The 18,101-nt window shown below is 46.4% G+C and overlaps 8 non-coding genes and 40 pseudogenes across 8 annotated transcripts; all 48 read right to left on the bottom strand.

The window, feature by feature from the left end:
- Positions 1-95: 95 nt before the first annotated feature.
- Positions 96-214, bottom strand: LOC136729915 (5S ribosomal RNA). Its single transcript, XR_010809175.1, has one exon. It is a non-coding gene; the product is annotated as a 5S ribosomal RNA (ribosomal RNA).
- A 215-nt stretch (positions 215-429) lies between these two features.
- LOC136730329 (uncharacterized) lies at positions 430-548 on the bottom strand (annotated as a pseudogene).
- Positions 549-757: 209 nt separating this feature from the next.
- On the bottom strand, positions 758-876 carry LOC136730216 (uncharacterized; annotated as a pseudogene).
- A 215-nt stretch (positions 877-1,091) lies between these two features.
- On the bottom strand, positions 1,092-1,210 carry LOC136730252 (uncharacterized; annotated as a pseudogene).
- Positions 1,211-1,429: 219 nt separating this feature from the next.
- Positions 1,430-1,549, bottom strand: LOC136730120 (uncharacterized; annotated as a pseudogene).
- A 209-nt stretch (positions 1,550-1,758) lies between these two features.
- On the bottom strand, positions 1,759-1,877 carry LOC136730339 (uncharacterized; annotated as a pseudogene).
- Positions 1,878-2,088: 211 nt separating this feature from the next.
- LOC136730135 (5S ribosomal RNA) lies at positions 2,089-2,207 on the bottom strand. Its single transcript, XR_010809259.1, has one exon. It is a non-coding gene; the product is annotated as a 5S ribosomal RNA (ribosomal RNA).
- A 209-nt stretch (positions 2,208-2,416) lies between these two features.
- On the bottom strand, positions 2,417-2,535 carry LOC136729920 (5S ribosomal RNA). The gene has a single exon (XR_010809179.1). It is a non-coding gene; the product is annotated as a 5S ribosomal RNA (ribosomal RNA).
- Positions 2,536-2,760: 225 nt separating this feature from the next.
- On the bottom strand, positions 2,761-2,879 carry LOC136730143 (uncharacterized; annotated as a pseudogene).
- A 216-nt stretch (positions 2,880-3,095) lies between these two features.
- On the bottom strand, positions 3,096-3,213 carry LOC136729923 (5S ribosomal RNA). The gene has a single exon (XR_010809182.1). It is a non-coding gene; the product is annotated as a 5S ribosomal RNA (ribosomal RNA).
- A 216-nt stretch (positions 3,214-3,429) lies between these two features.
- On the bottom strand, positions 3,430-3,548 carry LOC136730010 (uncharacterized; annotated as a pseudogene).
- A 211-nt stretch (positions 3,549-3,759) lies between these two features.
- LOC136730392 (uncharacterized) lies at positions 3,760-3,878 on the bottom strand (annotated as a pseudogene).
- Positions 3,879-4,099: 221 nt separating this feature from the next.
- LOC136730204 (uncharacterized) lies at positions 4,100-4,218 on the bottom strand (annotated as a pseudogene).
- A 216-nt stretch (positions 4,219-4,434) lies between these two features.
- Positions 4,435-4,553, bottom strand: LOC136730101 (uncharacterized; annotated as a pseudogene).
- A 216-nt stretch (positions 4,554-4,769) lies between these two features.
- LOC136730021 (uncharacterized) lies at positions 4,770-4,888 on the bottom strand (annotated as a pseudogene).
- Positions 4,889-5,097: 209 nt separating this feature from the next.
- Positions 5,098-5,216, bottom strand: LOC136730173 (uncharacterized; annotated as a pseudogene).
- A 215-nt stretch (positions 5,217-5,431) lies between these two features.
- Positions 5,432-5,550, bottom strand: LOC136729917 (5S ribosomal RNA). Its single transcript, XR_010809177.1, has one exon. It is a non-coding gene; the product is annotated as a 5S ribosomal RNA (ribosomal RNA).
- Positions 5,551-5,755: 205 nt separating this feature from the next.
- Positions 5,756-5,874, bottom strand: LOC136730226 (uncharacterized; annotated as a pseudogene).
- A 216-nt stretch (positions 5,875-6,090) lies between these two features.
- On the bottom strand, positions 6,091-6,209 carry LOC136730313 (uncharacterized; annotated as a pseudogene).
- A 213-nt stretch (positions 6,210-6,422) lies between these two features.
- LOC136730391 (uncharacterized) lies at positions 6,423-6,541 on the bottom strand (annotated as a pseudogene).
- A 213-nt stretch (positions 6,542-6,754) lies between these two features.
- Positions 6,755-6,873, bottom strand: LOC136730365 (uncharacterized; annotated as a pseudogene).
- Positions 6,874-7,089: 216 nt separating this feature from the next.
- Positions 7,090-7,208, bottom strand: LOC136730196 (uncharacterized; annotated as a pseudogene).
- Positions 7,209-7,424: 216 nt separating this feature from the next.
- Positions 7,425-7,543, bottom strand: LOC136730353 (uncharacterized; annotated as a pseudogene).
- Positions 7,544-7,758: 215 nt separating this feature from the next.
- LOC136730170 (uncharacterized) lies at positions 7,759-7,877 on the bottom strand (annotated as a pseudogene).
- A 217-nt stretch (positions 7,878-8,094) lies between these two features.
- Positions 8,095-8,213, bottom strand: LOC136730030 (uncharacterized; annotated as a pseudogene).
- Positions 8,214-8,427: 214 nt separating this feature from the next.
- On the bottom strand, positions 8,428-8,546 carry LOC136729945 (5S ribosomal RNA). The gene has a single exon (XR_010809203.1). It is a non-coding gene; the product is annotated as a 5S ribosomal RNA (ribosomal RNA).
- A 219-nt stretch (positions 8,547-8,765) lies between these two features.
- On the bottom strand, positions 8,766-8,884 carry LOC136730018 (uncharacterized; annotated as a pseudogene).
- A 213-nt stretch (positions 8,885-9,097) lies between these two features.
- LOC136729959 (5S ribosomal RNA) lies at positions 9,098-9,216 on the bottom strand. The gene has a single exon (XR_010809217.1). It is a non-coding gene; the product is annotated as a 5S ribosomal RNA (ribosomal RNA).
- Positions 9,217-9,435: 219 nt separating this feature from the next.
- Positions 9,436-9,554, bottom strand: LOC136730159 (uncharacterized; annotated as a pseudogene).
- Positions 9,555-9,779: 225 nt separating this feature from the next.
- LOC136729999 (uncharacterized) lies at positions 9,780-9,898 on the bottom strand (annotated as a pseudogene).
- Positions 9,899-10,108: 210 nt separating this feature from the next.
- Positions 10,109-10,227, bottom strand: LOC136730040 (5S ribosomal RNA). The gene has a single exon (XR_010809250.1). It is a non-coding gene; the product is annotated as a 5S ribosomal RNA (ribosomal RNA).
- Positions 10,228-10,446: 219 nt separating this feature from the next.
- On the bottom strand, positions 10,447-10,565 carry LOC136730183 (uncharacterized; annotated as a pseudogene).
- Positions 10,566-10,788: 223 nt separating this feature from the next.
- On the bottom strand, positions 10,789-10,907 carry LOC136730147 (uncharacterized; annotated as a pseudogene).
- Positions 10,908-11,131: 224 nt separating this feature from the next.
- Positions 11,132-11,250, bottom strand: LOC136730291 (uncharacterized; annotated as a pseudogene).
- Positions 11,251-11,467: 217 nt separating this feature from the next.
- LOC136730126 (uncharacterized) lies at positions 11,468-11,586 on the bottom strand (annotated as a pseudogene).
- Positions 11,587-11,806: 220 nt separating this feature from the next.
- On the bottom strand, positions 11,807-11,925 carry LOC136730292 (uncharacterized; annotated as a pseudogene).
- A 210-nt stretch (positions 11,926-12,135) lies between these two features.
- On the bottom strand, positions 12,136-12,254 carry LOC136730164 (uncharacterized; annotated as a pseudogene).
- Positions 12,255-12,470: 216 nt separating this feature from the next.
- On the bottom strand, positions 12,471-12,589 carry LOC136729998 (uncharacterized; annotated as a pseudogene).
- A 208-nt stretch (positions 12,590-12,797) lies between these two features.
- Positions 12,798-12,916, bottom strand: LOC136730117 (uncharacterized; annotated as a pseudogene).
- A 226-nt stretch (positions 12,917-13,142) lies between these two features.
- Positions 13,143-13,261, bottom strand: LOC136730364 (uncharacterized; annotated as a pseudogene).
- A 219-nt stretch (positions 13,262-13,480) lies between these two features.
- Positions 13,481-13,599, bottom strand: LOC136730238 (uncharacterized; annotated as a pseudogene).
- A 210-nt stretch (positions 13,600-13,809) lies between these two features.
- LOC136729994 (uncharacterized) lies at positions 13,810-13,928 on the bottom strand (annotated as a pseudogene).
- Positions 13,929-14,136: 208 nt separating this feature from the next.
- On the bottom strand, positions 14,137-14,255 carry LOC136730276 (uncharacterized; annotated as a pseudogene).
- A 217-nt stretch (positions 14,256-14,472) lies between these two features.
- On the bottom strand, positions 14,473-14,591 carry LOC136730057 (uncharacterized; annotated as a pseudogene).
- A 220-nt stretch (positions 14,592-14,811) lies between these two features.
- On the bottom strand, positions 14,812-14,930 carry LOC136730116 (uncharacterized; annotated as a pseudogene).
- Positions 14,931-15,146: 216 nt separating this feature from the next.
- LOC136730363 (uncharacterized) lies at positions 15,147-15,265 on the bottom strand (annotated as a pseudogene).
- A 218-nt stretch (positions 15,266-15,483) lies between these two features.
- Positions 15,484-15,602, bottom strand: LOC136730016 (uncharacterized; annotated as a pseudogene).
- A 223-nt stretch (positions 15,603-15,825) lies between these two features.
- Positions 15,826-15,944, bottom strand: LOC136730112 (uncharacterized; annotated as a pseudogene).
- Positions 15,945-18,101: the final 2,157 nt, after the last annotated feature.

Here is an 18,101-nt window from a genome sequence, read left to right as displayed (position 1 = left end):
AGTAGCCTAGTAAGTGGACAATTCTTCAATTATATCTCCTGGAGACAGAAAGAGAGTATTAAGAGCTACGATGAAGTTACCCAGGAGACGTAAAAGGCTTGCAGCACCTGGTATTTCTAGGAGGTCTCCCATCCATGTACTGACCAGGCCCTGCCCCGTTTAGCTTCCGAGATCTGACGAGATCGGGCGCATTCAGGATGGTGTGGCCGCAAGCCGAGAGGCCTGGCTGCATGATGTCTCTTAAAGGTTGGCGGGTATTGACGGAACTTCCAGCAAAAAAAAAAAAAAAAAAGAAAAATGGATGGAAAAATATCAGTGCAGCAAAGGGTGTTGACAGTAGCTGGGTACGTGTACAATACTTCAATTATATCTCCTCCAGACAGATAGAGAGTATTAAGAGCTACGATAAAGTTACCCAGGAGACGTAAAAGCTTGCAGCACGAGGTATTTCCAGGAGGTCTCACATTCATGTACTGACCAGGTCCTGCCCCGTTTAGCTTGCGAGATCTGACGAGATCGGGCGCGTTCAGGATGGTGTGGCCGCAAGCCGAGATGCCTGGCTGCATGATGTCTCTTAAAGGCTGGCGGGTATTGACGGAACTGCCAGCAAAAAAAAAAAGAAAAATAGAGGGAAATATACCAGTGCAGCAAAGGGTGTTGAAAGTAGCCGGGTACGTGTACAATTCTTCAATTATATCTCCTGGAGACAGAAAGAGAGTATTAAGAGCTACGATGAAGTTACCCAGGAGACGTAAAAAGCTTGCAGCACCTGGTATTTCCAGGAGGTCACACATCCAAGTACTGACCAGGCCCTGCCCCGTTTAGCTTCCGAAATCTGATATGATCGGGCGCGTTCAGGACAGTGTGACTACAAGCCAAGAGGCCTGGCTGCATGATGTCTCTTAAAGGCTGGCGGATATTGACGGAACTTCCAGCAAAAAAATAAAAAAAAAAGAAAAATGGATGGAAAAATATCAGTGCAGGAAAGGCTGTTGAAAGTAGCTGGGTACGTGTACAATTCTTCAATTATATCTCCTCCAGACAGAAAGAGAGAATTAAGAGCTACGATAAAGTTACCCAGGAGACGTAAGAGCTTGCAGCACCAGGTATTTCCAGGAGGTCTCACATTCATGTACTGACCAGGTCCTGCCCCGTTTAGCTTCCAAGATCTGACGAGATCGGGCGAGTTCAGGATGGTGTGGCCGCAAGCCGAGATGCCTGGCTGCATGATGTCTCTTAAAGGCTGGCGGGTATTCACGGAATTTCCAGCAAAAAAAAAAAAAAAAAAATAGAAAAATGGAGGGAAAAATATCAGTGCAGGAAAGGCTGTTGAAAGTAGCCGGGTACGTGTACAATTCTTCAATTATATCACCTGGAGACAGAAAGAGAGTATTAAGAGCTACGATGAAGTTACCCAGGAGACGTAAAAAGCTTGCAGCACCTGGTATTTCTAGGAGGTCTCCCATCCAAGTACTGACCAGGCCCTGCCCCGTTATAGCTTCCGAGATCTGACGAGATCGGGCGCGTTAAGGATGGTGTGGCCGCAAGCCGAGATGCCTGGCTGCATGATGTCTCTTAAAGGCTGGCGGGTATTGACGGAACTGCCAGCAAAACAAAAAAAGAAAAATAAAGGGAAAAATACCAGTGCAGCAAAGGGTGTTGAAAGTAGACGGGTACGTGTACAATTCTTCAATTATATCTTCTCCAGACAGAAAGAGAGTATTAAGAGCTACGATAAAGTTACCCAGGAGACGTAAAAGCTTGCAGCACTAGGTATTTCCAGGAGGTCTCACTTTCATGTACTGACCAGGTCCTGCCCCGTTTAGCTTCCGAGATCTGACGAGATCGGCCGCGTTCAGGATGGTGTGGCCGCAAGCCAAGATGCCTGGCTGCATGATGTCTCTTAAAGGCTGGCGGGTATTGACGGAACTGCCAGCAAAAAAAAAAAAAGAAAAATAGAGGGAAATATACCAGTGCAGCAAAGGGTGTTGAAAGTAGCCGGGTACGTGTACAATTCTTCAATTATATCTCCTGGAGACAGAAAGAGAGTATTAAGAGCTACGATGAAGTTACCCTGGAGACGTAAAAAGCTTGCAGCACCTGGTATTTCTAGGAGGTCTCCCATCCAAGTACTGACCAGGCCCTGCCCCGTTTAGCTTCCGAGATCTGACGAGATCGGGCGCGTTCAGGATGGTGTGGCCGCAAGCCGAGATGCCTGGCTGCATGATGTCTCTTAAAGGCTGGCGGGTATTGACGGAACTGCCAGCAAAAAAAAAAAGAAAAATAGAGGGAAATATACCAGTGCAGCAAAGGGTGTTGAAAGTAGCCGGGTACGTGTACAATTCTTCAATTATATCTCCTGGAGACAGAAAGAGAGTATTAAGAGCTACGATGAAGTTACCCAGGAGACGTAAAAAGCTTGCAGCACCTGGTATTTCTAGGAGGTCTCCCATCCAAGTACTGACCAGGCCCTGCCCAGTTTAGCTTCCGAGATCTGACGAGATCGGGCGCATTCAGGACGGTGTGGCCACAAGCCGAAAGGCCTGGCTGCATGATGTCTCTTAAAGGTTGGCGGGTATTGACGGAACTTCCAGAAAAAAAAAAAAGAAAAAAAAGAAAAAAGAAAAATGGATGGAAAAATATCAGTGCAGCAAAGGGTGTTGACAGTAGCTGGATACGTGTACAATACTTCAATTATATCTCCTCCAGACAGAGAGAGAGTATTAAGAGCTACGATGAAGTTACCCAGGAGACGTAAAAAGCTTGCAGCACCTGGTATTTCTAGGAGGTCTCCCATCCAAGTACTGACCAGGTCCTGCCCCGTTTAGCTTCCGAGATCTGACGAGATCGGGCGCATTTAGGACGGTGTGGCCGAAAGCCGAGAGGCCCGGCTGCATGATGTCTCTTTAAGGCTGGCGGGTATTGACGAAACTTCCAGCAAAAAATAAAAGAAAAAAGAAAAATGGAGGGAAAAATATCAGTGCAGCAAAGGGTTTTGAAAGTAGCCGGGTACTTGTACAATTCTTCAATAATATCTCCTACAGACTGAAAGAGAGTATTAAGAGCTATGATGAAGTTACCCAGGAGACGTAAAAAGCTTGCAGCACCTGGTATTTCCAGGAGGTCACCCATCCAAGTACTGACCAGGCCCTGCCCCGTTAGCTTCCGAGATCTGACGAGATCGGGCGCGTTCAGGACGGTGTGGCCGCAAGCCAAGAGGCCTTGCTGCATGATGTCTCTTAAAGGCTGGCGGATATTGACGGAACTTCCAGAAAAATTAATAAAGAAAAAGAAAAATGGAGGGAAAAATATCAGTGCAGCAATGGGTGTTGAAAGTAGCCGGGTACGTGTACAATACTTCAATTATATCTCCTCCAGACAGAAAGAGAGTATTAAGAGCTACGATAAACTTACCCAGCAGACGTAAAAAGCTTGCAGCACCTGGTATTTCCAGGAGGTCTCCCATCCAAGTACTGACCAGGCCCTGCCCCATTCAGTTTCCGAGATCTGACGAGATCGGGCACGTTCAGGATGGTGTGGCCGCAAGCCGAGATGCCTGGCTGCATGATGTCTCTTAAAGGCTAGCGGGTATCGACGGAACTGCCAGCAAAAAAAAAAAAAGAAAAATAGAGGGAAAAATACCAGTGCAGCAAAGGGTGTTGAAAGTAGCCGGGTACATGTACAATTCTTCAATTATATCTCCTCCAGACAGAAAGAGAGTGTTAAGAGCTACGATAAAGTTACCCAGGAGACGTAAAAAGCTTACAGCACCAGGTATTTCCAGGAGGTCCCACATTCAAGTAATGACCAGGCCCTGCCCCGTTTAGCTTCCGAGATCTGACAAGATGGGGCGCGTTCAGGACGGTGTGGTTGCAAGCCAAGAGGCCTGGCTGCATGATGTCTCTTAAACGCTGGAGGGAATTGATGGAACTTCCAGCAAGAAAAAAAAAAAAAAAAAAATAGAAAAATGGAGGGAAAAATATCAGTGCAGCAAAGGGTGTTGAAAGTAACTGGGTACGTGTACAATACTTCAATTATATCTCCTCCAGACAGAAAGAGAGTATTAAGAGCTACGATAAAATTACCCAGGAGACGTAAAAGCTTGCAGCACCAGGTATTTCCAGGAGGTCTCACATTCAAGTACTGACCAGGTCCTGCCCCGTTTAGCTTCTGAGATCTGACGAGATCGGGCGCGTTCAGGACGGTGAGGCCGCAAGCCGCAAGGCCTGGCTGCATGATGTCTCTTAAAGGTTGGCGGGTATTGACGGAACTTCCAGCAAAAAAAAAAAAAAAAAAGAAAAGTGGATTGAAAAATATCAGTGCAGCAAAGGGTGTTGACAGTAGCTGAGTACGTGTACAATACTTCAATTATATCTCCTCCAGACAGAAAGAGAGTATTAAGTGCTACGATGAAGTTACCCAGGAGACGTAAAAAGCTTGCAGCACCTGGTATTTCTAGGAGGTCTCCCATCCAAGTACTGACCAGGCCCTGCCCCATTTAGCTTCCGAAATCTGACGAGATCGGGCGCATTCTGGACGGTGTGGCCACAAGCCGAGAGGCCTGGCTGCATGATATCTCTTAAAGGCTGGCGGGTATTGACGGAACTTCCAGAAAAAATAAAAAAGTAAAAGAAAAATGGAGGGAAAAATATCAGTGCAGCAAAGGGAGTTGAAAGTAGTCGGGTACTTGTACAATTATTCAAATTTATCTCCACCACACAGAAAGAGAGTATTAAGAGCTACGATGAAGTTACCCAAGTGACGTAAAAAGCTTGCAGCACCTGGTATTTCCAGGAGGTCTCCCATCCAAGTACTGACCACACCCTTCCCCGTTTAGCTTCCGAGATCTGACGAGATCGGGCGCGTTCAGGACGGTGTGGCTGCAAGCCAAAAAGCCTGGCTGCATGATGTCTCTTAAAGGCTGGTGGGTATTGACGGAACTTCCAGCAAAAAAAAAAAAAAAAAACTTAGGGAAAAATATCAGTGCAGCAAAGTGTGTTGAAAGTAGCCGGGTACGTGTACAAAACTTCAATTATATATTCTCCAGACAGAAAGAGAGTATTTAGAGCTACGATGAAGTTACCCAGGAGCCGAAAAAGCTTGCAGCACCTGGTATTTCCAGCAGGTCACACATCCAAGTAGTGACCAGGCCCTGCCCCGTTTAGTTTCCGAGATCTGACGAGATCGGGCACGTTCAGAACGGTGTGGCCGCAAGCCGAGAGTCCTGGCTGCATGATGTCTCTCAAAGGCTGGAGGGTATTGACGGAACTTCCAGCAAAGAACAAAAGAAAAAAGAAATATGGAGGGAAAAATATCAGTGCAGCAAAGGGTGTTGAAAGTAGCCGGGTACGTGTACAATATTTCAAATATATCTCCTCCAGACAGAAAGAGAGTACTAAGAGCTACGATGAAGTTACCCAGGAGACGAAAAAGCTTGCAGCACCTGGTATTTCCAGAAGGTCACCCATCCAAGTACTGACCAGGCCCTGCACCGTTTAGCTTCCGAGGTCTGATGAGATCGGGCACGTTCAGAACGGTGTGGCCGCAAGCCAAGAGGCCTGGCTGCATGATGTCTCTTAAAGGCTGGCGGGTATTGACGGAACTTCCAGCAAAAAAAAGAAAAATGGAGGGAAAAATACCAGTGGAGCAAATGGTGTTGAAAGTAGCCGGGTACGTGGACAAATCCTCAATTATAACACCTCCAGACAGAAAGAGAGTATTAAGAGCTACAATGAAGTTACTCAGGAGACTAAAAAGCTTGCAGCACCAGGTATTTCCAGGAGGTCTCCCATCCAAGTATTGACCAGGCCCTGCCCCGTTTAGCTTCCAAGATCTGACAAGATCGGGCACGTTCAGGTCAGTGTGGCCGCAAGCCTAGAGAGCTGGCTGCATGATGTCTCTTAAAGGCTGGAGGGTATTGACGGAACTTCCGGCAAAAAAAAAAAGAAAAAAGAAAAATGGAGGGAAAAATATCAGTGCAGCAAAGGGTGTTGAAAGTAGCCGGGTACGTGTACAATTCTTCAATTATATCTCCTCCAGACTGAAAGAGAGTATTACGAGCTACGATGAAGTTACCCAAGAGACGTATAAAGCTTGCAGCACCTGGTATTTCCAGGAGGTCACCCATCCAAGTACTGACCAGGACCTGCCCCGTTCAGCTTACGCGATCTGACGAGATCGAGCGCGTTCAGGACGGTGTGGACACAAGCCGAGAGGCCTGGCTGCATGATGTCTCTTAATGGTTGGCGGGTGTTGACGGAACTTCCAGCAAAAAAAAAAAAAAAGAAAAACGGAGGGAAAAATATCAGTGCAGCAAAGGATGTTGAAAGTAGCCAGGTACGTGTACAATACTTCAATTATATCTCCTCCAGACAGAAAGAGAGTATTAAGAGCTACGATAAAGTTACCCAGGAGACGTAAAAAGCTTGCAGAACCAGGTATTTACAGGAGGTCCCACATTCAAGTAATGACCAGGCCCTGCCCCGTTTAGCTTCCGAGATCTGACGAGATGGGGCGCGTTCAGGACGGTGTGGTTGCAAGCCAAGAGGCCTGGCTGTATGATGTCTCTTAAAGGCTGGAGGGTATTGATGGAACTTCCAGCAAAAAAAAAAAAAAAAGAAAAACGGAGGGAAAAATATCAGTGCAGCAAAGGGTGTTGAAAGTAGCCCGGTACGTGTACAATTCTTCAATTATATCTCCTCCAGACTGAAAGAGAGTATTAAGAGCTACGATGAAGTTACCCAGGAGACGTAAAAGCTTGCAGCACCAGGTTTTTCTAGGAGGTCTCACATTCAAGTACTGACCAGGTCCTGCCCCGTTTAGCTTCCGAGATCTGATGAGTTCGGGCGCGTTCAGGACAATGTGTCTGCATGCCAAGAGGCCTGGCTGCATGATGTCTCTTAAAGGCTGGAGGGTATTGACGGAATTTCCAGCAAAATAAAAAAGAAAAAAGAAAAATGGAGGGAAAAATACCACTGCAGCAAAGGGTGTTGAAAGTAGCCGGGTACGTGTACAATTCTTCAATTATATCTCCTCCAGACAGAAAAAGAGAATGAAGAGCTATGATAAAGTTACCCAGGAGACGTAAAAAGCTTGCAGCACCAGGTATTTCCACGAGTTCTCACATTCAAGTACTGACCAGGCCCTGCCCCGTTTAGCTTCCGAGATCTGATGAGATCGGGCGCATTCAGGACAATGTGTCCGCATGCCAAGAGGCCTGGCTGCATGATGTCTCTTAAAGGCTGGAGGATATTGACGGAACTTCCAGCAAAATAATGAAGAAAAAAGAAAAATGGAGGGAAAAATATCAGTGCAGCAAAGGGTGTTGAAAGTAACCGGGTACGTGTACAACACTTCAATTATATCTCCTCCAGACTGAAAGAGAGTATCAAGAGCTACGATAAAGTTACCCAGCAGACGTAAAAAGCTGGCAGCACCTGGTATTTCCAGGAGATCTCCCATCCAAGTACTGACCAGGTCCTGCCCCGTTTCGTTTCCGAGATCTGACGAGATCGGGCGCGTTCAGGTCTGTGTGTCCGCAAGCCGAGATGCCTGGTTGCATGATGTCTCTTAAAGGCTGGCGGATATTGATGGAACTTCCAGAAAAAATAAAAAATAAAAATAAAAATGGCGGGAAAAATATCAGTGCAGCAAAGGGTGTTGAAAGTAGCCGGGTACGTGTACAATTCTTCAATTATATCTCCTCCAGACAGAAATAGAGTATTAAGAGCTACGATGAAGTTACCCAGGAGACGAAAAAGCTTGCAGCACCTGGTATTTCCAGGAGGTCACCCATCCAAGTACTGACGAGGCCCTGCACCGTTTAGCTTCCGAGATCTGATGAGATCGACCGCGTTCAGGACGGTGTGGCCGCAAGCCAAGCAGCCTGGCTGCATGATGTCTCTTAAAGGCTGGAGGGTATTGACGGAACTTCCAGCAAAAAAAAAAAAGAAAAAAGAAAAATGGAGGGAAAAATATCTGTGCAGTAAAGGGTGTTGAAAGTAGCCGGGTACGTGTACAATTCTTCAATTAAATCTCCTCCAGACAGAAAGAGAGTATTAAAAGCTACGACGAAGTTCCCCAGGTGACGTAAAAAGCTTGCAGCACCTGGTACTTCCAGGAGGTCTCCCATCCAAGTACTGACCAGGTCCTGCCCCGTTTAGTTTCCGAGATCTGACGAGATCGGGCGCGTTCAGGACGGTGTGGCCACAAGCCGAGACGCCTGGCTGCATGATGTCTCTTAAAGGCTGGCGGGTATTGACGGAATTTCCAGCAAAAAAAAAAAAAAAAGAAAAACGGAGGCAAGAATATCAGTGCAGCAAAGGGTGTTGAAAGTTGCCGGGTACGTGTACAATACTTCAATTATATCTCCTCCAGACAGAAAGAGAGTATTAAGAGCTACGATAAAGTTACCCAGGAGAAGTAAAAAGCTTGCAGCACCTGGTATTTCCAGGAGGTCACCCATCCAAGTACAGACCAGGCACTGCCCCGTTTAGCTTCCGAGATCTGACGAGATCGGGCGCGTTCAGGATGGTGTGGCCGCAAGCCGAGACGCCTGGCTGCATGATGTCTCTTAAAGGCTGGCGGGTATTGACGGAACTTCCTGCAAAAAAAAAAAAAAAAAAAAAGAAAAATGCAGGGAAAAATATCAGTGCAGCAAAGGGTGTTGAAAGTAGCCGGGTACGTGTACAATTCTTCAATTATATCTCCTCCAGACAGAAAAAGAGAATGAAGAGCTATGATAAAGTTACCCAGGAGACGTAAAAAGCTTGCAGCACCAGGTATTTCCACGAGTTCTCACATTCAAGTACTGACCAGGTCCTACCCCGTTTAGCTTCCGAGATCTGACGAGATCGGGCGCGTTCAGGATGGTGTGGCAGCAAGCCGAGATGCCTGGCTACATGATGTCTCTTAAAGGCTGGCGGGTATTGACGGAATTTCAAGCAAAAAAAAAAAAAAAGAAAAACGGAGGCAAAAATATCAGTGCAGCAAAGGGTGTTGAAAGTTGCCGGGTACGTGTACAATACTTCAATTATATCTCCTCCAGACAGAAAGAGAGTATTAAGAGCTACGATAAAGTTTCCCAGGAGAAGTAAAAAGCTTGCAGCACCTGGTATTTCCAGGAGGTCACCCATCCAAGTACAGACCAGGCCCTGCCCCGTTTAGCTTCCGAGATCTGACGAGATCGGGCGCGTTTTGGATGGTGTGGCCGCAAGCCGAGACGCCTGGCTGCATGATGTCTCTTAAAGGCTGGCGGGTATTGACGGAACTTCCTGCAAAAAAAAAAAAAAAAAAAAAGAAAAATGCAGGGAAAAATATCAGTGCAGCAAAGGCTGTTGAAAGTAGCCGGGTACGTGTACAATTCTTCAATTATATCTCCTCCAGACAGAAAGAGAGAATTAAGAGCTACGATGATGTTACCCAGGAGAAGTAAAAAGATTGCAGCACCTCGTATTTCCAGAAGGTCACCCATAAAAGTACTGACCAGGCCCTGCCCCGTTTAAATTCCGAGATCTGACGAGATCGGGCGCGTTCAGGACGGTGTGGCCGCAAGCCGAGAGGCCTGGCTGCATGATGTCTCTTAATGGCTGGCGGGTATTGACGGAACTTCCAGCAAAAAAAAAAAAAAAAAAAAAGAAATAGAAAAATGGAGGGAAAAATATCAGTGCAGTAATGGATTTTGAAAGTAGCCGGGTACGTGTACAATTCTTCAATTATATCTCCTCCAGACAGAAAGAGAGTATTAAGAGCTACGATGAAGTTACCCAGGAGACGTAAAAAGCTTGCAGCACCTGGCATTTCCAGGAGGTCACCCATCCAAGTACTGACCAGGCCCTGCCCCGTTTAAATTCCAAGATCTGATGAGATCGGGGGCGTTCAGGACGGTGTGGCTGCAAGCCAAGAGGCCCGGCTGCATGATGTCTCTTAATGGTTGGCGGGTTTTGACGGAACATCCAGCAAAAAAAAAAAAGAGAAATGGAGGGAGAAATACCAGTGCAGCAAAGGGTGTTGAAAGTAGCCGGGTACGTGTACAATTCTTCAATTATATCTCCTGCAGACAGAAAGAGAGTATTAAGAGCTACGATGAAGTTACCCAGGAGACGTAAAAAGCTTGCAGCACCTGGTATTTCTAGGAGGTCTCCCATCCAAGTACTGACCAGGCCCTGCCCCGTTTAGCTTCCGAGATCTGACGAGATCGGGCGCATTCAGGACGGTGTGGCCGCAAGCCGAGAGGCCTGGCTGCATGATGTCTCTTAAAGGCTGGCGGGTATTGACGGAACTTCCAGCAAAAAAAAAAAAAAAAAAATAGAAAAATGGACGGAAAAATATCAGTGCAGCAAAGGCTGTTGAAAGTAGCCGGGTACGTGTACAATTCTTCAATTATATCTCCTGCAGACAGAAAGAGAGAATTAAGAGCTACGATGAAGTTACCCAGGAGACGTAAAAAGTTTGCAGCACCTCGTATTTCCAGAAGGTCACCCATAAAAGTACTGACCCGGCCCTGCCCCGTTTAAATTCCGAGATCTGACGAGATCGGGCGCGTTCAGGACGGTGTGGCCGCAAGCCAAGACGCCTGGCTGCATGATGTCTCTTAAAGGTTGGCAGGTATTGACGGAACTTCCAGCAGAAAAAATAAATAATAATAAAAATAAAAAAATTGACGGAAAAATATCAGTGCAGCAAAGGGTGTTGACAGTAGCTGGGTACGTGTACAATACTTCAATTATATCTCCTCCAGACAGAAAGAGAGTATTAAGAGCTACGATAAAGTTACCCAGGAGACGTAAAAGCTTGCAGCACCAGGTATTTCCAGGAGGTCTCACATTCAAGTACTGACCAGGTCTTGCCCCGTTTAGCTTCCGAGATCTGATGAGATCGGGCGCGTTCAGGACGGTGTGGCCGCAAACCTAGAGGCCTGGCTGCATGATGTCTCTAAAAGGCTGGCGGGTATTGACGGAACTTCCAGCAAAAAAAAAAAAAAAAAAAAAGAAAAAGAAAAATGGAGGGAAAAATATCAGTCCAGTAATGGGTTTTGAAAGTAGCCGGGTACGTGTACAATTCTTCAATTATATCTCCTCCAGACAGAAAGAGAGTATTAAGAGCTACGATGAAGTTACCCAGGAGACAAAAATGCTTGCAGCACCAGGTATTTCCAGGAGGTCACCCATCCAAGTACTGACCAGGCCCTGCCCCTTTTACCTTCCGAGATCTGACGATATCAGGCGCGTTCAGGACGGTGTGGCCGAAAGCCAAGAGGCCCGGCTGCATGATGTCTCTTTAGGCTGGTGGGTATTGACGGAACTTCCAGCAAAAAAAAAAAAAAAAAAAAGAAAAATGGAGGGAGAAATATCAGTGCAGCAAAGGCTGTTGAAAGTAGCCGGGTACGTGTACAATTCTTCAATAATATCTCCTCCAGACTGAAAGAGAGTATTAAGAGCTACGATGAAGTTACCCAGGAGACGTAAAAAGCTTGCAGCACCTGGTATTTCCAGGAGGTCACCCAACCAAGTACTGGCCAGACCCTGCCCCGTTTAGCTTCCGAGATATGATGAGATCAGGCGCGTTCAGGACGGTGTGGCCGCAAGCCAAGTGACCTGGCTGCATGATGTCTCTTAAAGGCTGGCAAGTATTGACGGAACTTCCAGCAAAAAAAAAAAAAAAAAAAAATAGAAAAAGGGAGGGAAAAATATCAGTGCAGCAAAGGGTGTTGAAAGTAGCCGGGTACATGTACAATTCTTCAATTATATCTCCTCCAGACAGATAGAGAGTATTAAGAGCTACGATAAAGTTACCCAGGAGACGTAAAAGCTTGCAGCACGAGGTATTTCAAGGAGGTCTCACATTCATGTACTGACCAGGTCCTGCCCCGTTTAGCTTCCGAGATCTGACGAGATCGGGCGCGTTCAGGATGGTGTGGCCGCAAGCCGAGATGCCTGGCTGCATGATGTCTCTTAAAGGCTGGCGGGTATTGACGGAACTGCCAGCAAAAAAAAAAAAGAAAAATAGAGGGAAATATACCAGTGCAGCAAAGGGTGTTGAAAGTAGCCGGGTACGTGTACAATTCTTCAATTATATCTCCTGGAGACAGAAAGAGAGTTTTAAGAGCTACGATGAAGTTACCCAGGAGACGTAAAAAGCTTGCAGCACCTGGTATTTCCAGGAGGTCACACATCCAAGTACTGACCAGGCCCTGCCCCGTTTAGCTTCCGAAATCTGATATGATCGGGCGCGTTCAGGACGGTGTGACTACAAGCCAAGAGGCCTGGCTGCATGATGTCTCTTAAAGGCTGGCGGATATTGACGGAACTTCCAGCAAAAAAATAAAATAAAAAGAACAATGGAGGGAAAAATATCAGTGCAGCAAAGGGTGTTGAAAGTAGCCTAGTACGTGTACAATTCTTCAATTATATCTCCTGGAGACAGAAAGAGAGTATTAAGAGCTACGATGAAGTTACCCAGGAGACGTAAAAAGCTTGCAGCACCTGGCATTTCCAGGAGGTCACCCATCCAAGTACTGACCAGGCCCTGCCCCGTTTAAATTCCAAGATCTGATGAGATCGGGGGCGTTCAGGACGGTGTGGCTGCAAGCCAAGAGGCCGGGCTGCATGATGTCTCTTAATGGTTGGCGGGTTTTGACGGAACATCCAGCAAAAAAAAAAAGAGAAATGGAGGGAGAAATACCAGTGCAGCAAAGGGTGTTGAAAGTAGCCGTGTACGTGTACAATACTTCAATTATATCTCCTCCAGACAGAAAGAGAGTACTAAGAGCTACGATGAAGTTACCCAGGAGACGTAAAACCTTGCAGCACCTGGTATTTCCAGGAGGTCTCCCATCCAAGTACTGACCAGGTCCTGCCCCGTTTAGCTTTCGAGATCTTACGAGATCGGGCGCGTTCAGGACGGTGTGGCCACAAGCCGAGAGGCCTGGCTGCATGATGTCTCTTAAAGGTTGGCGGGTATTGACGGAACTTCCAGCAAAAAAAAAAAAAAAAAAAAAAAAAAAAAGAAAAATGGATGGAAAAATATCAGTGCAGCAAAGGGTGTTGACAGTAGCTGGGTACGTGTACAATACTTCAATTATATCTCCTCCAGACAGAGAGAGAGTATTAAGAGCTACGATAAAGTTACCCAGGAGACGTAAAAGCTTGAAGCACCAGGTATTTCCAGGAGGTCTCACATTCATGTACCGACCAGGTCCTGCCCCGTTTAGCTTCCAAGATCTGACGAGATCGGGCGAGTTCAGGATGGTGTGGCCGCAAGCCAAGATGTCTGGCTGCATGATGTCTCTTAAAGTCTGGCGGGTATTGACGGAATTTCCAGCAAAAAAAAATAAAAAAAAATAGAAAAATGGAGGGAAAAATATCAGTGCAGGAAAGGGTGTTGAAAGTAGCCGGGTACGTATACAATTCTTCAATTATATCTCCTGGAGACAGATAGAGAGTATTAAGAGCTACGATGAAGTTACCCAGGAGACGTAAAAAGCTTTCTGCACCTGGCATTTCCAGGAGGTCACCCATCCAAGTACTGACCAGGCCCTGCCCCGTTTAAATTCCAAGATCTGATGAGATCGGGGGCGTTCAGGACGGTGTGGCTGCAAGCCAAGAGGCCGGGCTGCATAATGTCTCTTAATGGTTGGCGGGTTTTGACGGAACATCCAGCAAAAAAAAAAAAGAGAAATGGAGGGAGAAATACCAGTGCAGCAAAGGGTATTGAAAGTAGCCGGGAACGTGTACAATTCTTCAATTATATCTCCTGCAGACAGAAAGAGAGTATTAAGAGCTACGATGAAGTTACCCAGGAGACGTAAAAAGCTTGCAGCACCTGGTATTTCTAGGAGGTCAGCCATCCAAGTACTGACCAGGCCCTGCCCCGTTTAGCTTCCGAGATCTTACGAGATCGGGCGCATTCAGGACGGTGTGGCCACAAGCCGAGAGGCCTGGCTGCATGATGTCTCTTAAAGGTTGGCGGATATTGACGAACTTCCAGCAAAAAAAAAAAAGAAAAATGGAGGGAAAAATATCAGTGCAGCAAAGGCTGTTGAAAGTAGCCGTGTACGTGTACAATACTTCAATTATATCTCCTCCAGACAGAAAGAGAGTACTAAGAGCTACGAAGAAGTTACCCAGGAGACAAAAAAGCTTGCAGCACCAGGTATTTCTAGGAGGTCACCCATCCAAGTACTGACCAGGCCCTGCCCCTTTTACCTTCCGAGATCTGACGATATCGGGCGCGTTCAGGACGGTGTGGCCGAAAGCCAAGAGGCCCGGCTGCATGATGTCTCTTTAGGCTGGTGGGTATTGACGGAACTTCCAGCAAAAAAAAAAAAAAAAAAAAGAAAAATGGAGGGAGAAATATCAGTGCAGCAAAGGCTGTTGAAAGTAGCCGGGTACGTGTACAATTCTTCAATAATATCTTCTCCAGACTGAAAGAGAGTATTAAGAGCTACGATGAAGTTACCCAGGAGACGTAAAAAGCTTGCAGCACCTGGTATTTCCAGGAGGTCACCCAACCAAGTACTGGCCAGACCCTGCCCCGTTTAGCTGCCGAGATCTGACGAGATCGGGCGCGTTCAGTATGGTGTGGCCGCAAGCCGAGATGCCTGGCTGCATGATGTCTCTTAAAGGATGGCGGGTATTGACGGAATTTCCAGCAAAAAAAAAAAAAAAAAAAAATAGAAAAATGGAGGGAAAAATATCAGTGCAGCAAAGGGTGTTGAAAGTAGCCGGGTACGTGTACAATTCTTCAATTATATCTCCTCCAGACAGAAAGAGAGAATTAAGAGCTACGATAAAGTTACCCAGGAGACGTAAAACCTTGCAGCACCTGGTATTTCCAGGAGGTCTCCCATCCAAGTACTGACCAGGTCCTGCCCCGTTTAGCTTTCGAGATCTTACGAGATCGGGCGCGTTCAGGACGGTGTGGCCACAAGCCGAGAGGCCTGGCTGCATGATGTCTCTTAAAGGTTGGCGGGTATTGACGGAACTTCCAGCAAAAAAAAAAAAAAAAAAAGAAAAATGGATGGAAAAATATCAGTGCAGCAAAGGATGTTGACAGTAGCTGGGTACGTGTACAGTACTTCAATTATATCTCCTCCAGACAGATAGAGAGTATTAAGAGCTACGATAAAGTTACCCAGGAGACGTAAAAGCTTGAAGCACCAGGTATTTCCAGGAGGTCTCACATTCATGTACCGACCAGGTCCTGCCCCGTTTAGCTTCCAAGATCTGACGAGATCGGGCGAGTTCAGGATGGTGTGGCCGCAAGCCGAGATGCCTGGCTGCATGATATCTCTTAAAGGCTGGCGGGTATTGACGGAATTTCCAGCAAAAAAAAATAAAAAAAAATAGAGAAATGGAGGGAAAAATATCAGTGCAGGAAAGGGTGTTGACAGTAGCTGGGTACGTGTACAATACTTCAATTATGTCTCCTCCAGACAGAAAGAGAGTATTAAGAGCTACGATGAAGTTACCCAGGAGACAAAAAAGCTTGCAGCACCAGGTATTTCCAGGAGGTCACCCATCCAAGTACTGACCAGGCCCTGCCCCTTTTACCTTCCGAGATCTTACGAGATCGGGCGCATTCAGGACGGTGTGGCCACAAGCCGAGAGGCTTGGCTGCATGATGTCTCTTAAAGGTTGGCGGGTATTGACGGAACTTCCAGCAAAAAAAAAAAAAAAAAAAAAAAAAAGAAAAATGGATTGAAAAATATCAGTGCAGCAAAGGGTGTTGACAGTAGCTGGGTACGTGTACAATACTTCAATTATGTCTCCTCCAGACAGAAAGAGAGTATTAAGAGCTACGATGAAGTTACCCAGGAGACAAAAAAGCTTGCAGCACCAGGTATTTCCAGGAGGTCACCCATCCAAGTACTGACCAGGCCCTGCCCCTTTTACCTTCCAAGATCTTACGAGATCGGGCGCATTCAGGACGGTGTGGCCACAAGCCGAGAGGCCTGGCTGCATGATGTCTCTTAAAGGTTGGCGGATATTGACGAACTTCCAGCAAAAAAAAAAAAAAAAAAAAAATAGAAAAAGGGAGGGAAAAATATCAGTGCAGCAATGGATGTTGACAGTAGCTGGGTACGTGTACAGTACTTCAATTATATCTCCTCCAGACAGATAGAGAGTATTAAGAGCTACGATAAAGTTACCCAGGAGACGTAAAAGCTTGCAGCACGAGGTATTTCAAGGAGGTCTCACATTCATGTACTGACCAGGTCCTGCCCCGTTTAGCTTCCGAGATCTGACGATATCATGCGTCTTCAGGACGGTGTGGCCGCAAGCCGAGATGCCTGGCTGCATGATGTCTTTTAAAGGTTGGCGGGTATTGACGGAACTTCCAGCAAAAAAAAATTATAAAAAAAGAAAAATGGATGGAATAATTTCAGTGCAGCAAAGGGTGAGACCAGGAGCAAACCCCCCAGCCCCCGGCCACATCCCCAGCCACCGGCTCCACCCCAGCCCCAGCCCCTGAGACCCCGCGGCCCCATTCCCCACCCCCCCATCCCCAGAGGGCCCGTCCAGCACAGCAGAGCGGACAGCCGGGGACCAGCACAGCCACACAGCCACGCAGCAGCGGCTTCCAGAGCCTGGAGGCCCGATGCTGCCCAGCTGGCCCAGATAAGGCAACTCCTCAGTGTCATCTGTACCACACTGCTGAGTTAACTGAGCCTCAACACACATATATATGGTTGTGGAGATGGAGAGTAAGAAAAAATGTGATTTAATTATTCTGATATTTTGATGCAAAGATAAAATCTTTGAGTGATTATTATGTATATCCATATATAATTATTAATAGTAATATAATATCAGTTGTAGACCACAAATTAAACTTTCTTATGTAGAAGAGACAAGTATAATAAAATATATTAACATGTCCTTTAAAATAAGCAGTTGGAATATGCAGGGTTTACGCTCCTCAACTTTTGGAATGAAGAGCACAGGCCCTGAACTGATCAACACTGTAAATAGTTCAGATGTTTTCATTCTTGTAGAGACTTGGTGCTGTGCAGATATGTCTATACACTGGATGGATACAATGGATACAGGGAGCTGATTGTGCCCTCCTATAAAAAACCCAAAGTCAGGTGTGGCAGGGCCTCGTGGGGGATTATCGTGTGGTACAGGGAGGAGCTCCGAGCAGCCCTATGCCCAGTACAGAGAGGAGACACACACCTGTGGATGAAAATCAGAAAAGACACCCTACAAAATAACACAGATATATACCTATGTGCAATTTATATGCCACCCGCAGACTCCCCCTACTATAATGAGGAAGGCTTTCATGAGCTTCAAAACGAAATCTGCCACTTCCAGACCCTGGGCTCTGTACTGCTGTGTGGCGATCTCAATGCCAGGACTGGCAGAGAGATGGACTACATCAATACAGAGGGGAACACACACCTGTTCGGAGACTCCCCGCTGTGCCACACACACACCTCCACACTGACACAGCCACGACAGCGTGGTAAACAAGAGCAGGAAGCAGGTAGTGCGCCTATGTAAAAGCCTGGGTCTATATATCATCAATGGCAGGACCAGGGGGTACTCTCTGGGGAGATTCACATACTGCTCGGCTCTGGGCAGCAGTGTGGTGGACTACGCCATAACTGACCTGGACCCACAAGCCAACAATGCGTTTATAGTCAGACAACAATCTCCACTATCAGACCACAGCCAAATAACACTTTACCTAAAAAGATCAGCGCAGCCACAAGTCAGAGCCAAACTTCCCACAAAACTGGTCTCCCTGCCACCCAGTTAGAGATGGTCAGAGCCCAGCACAGAGAACTACACAAGAGCCCTGAATAGTGATGAGATTGAAAACATGTTAGACAGATATCAATCCTCACACTATCAAATAAACCAAAACGGAATAAACTCAGCCACCAAAACACTGAATGAAATATTTGAGAGACTGGCTTTAAAATCAAACATTAAAACAATTAAAAACCAAAATATGAAATCGTCTAAAAGAAAAAAAGAACAGTGGTGTGACCAGGAGTGTGAAACTTCTAGGAAACACCTGAGACATCTCTCCAACACTAAACACAGAGAGCCCGACAACCAGGAGGCTCGCCTCAGCTACTGCCAGGCCCT

This window comes from Amia ocellicauda, unplaced genomic scaffold (genome assembly GCF_036373705.1).
Source record: "Amia ocellicauda isolate fAmiCal2 unplaced genomic scaffold, fAmiCal2.hap1 HAP1_SCAFFOLD_31, whole genome shotgun sequence".
In the NCBI taxonomy this organism is placed as follows: Eukaryota; Metazoa; Chordata; class Actinopteri; order Amiiformes; family Amiidae; genus Amia; species Amia ocellicauda.
The sequence above is the reverse complement of the archived record's forward strand: the minus strand, read 5'-3'. Positions and strand labels throughout refer to the sequence as shown.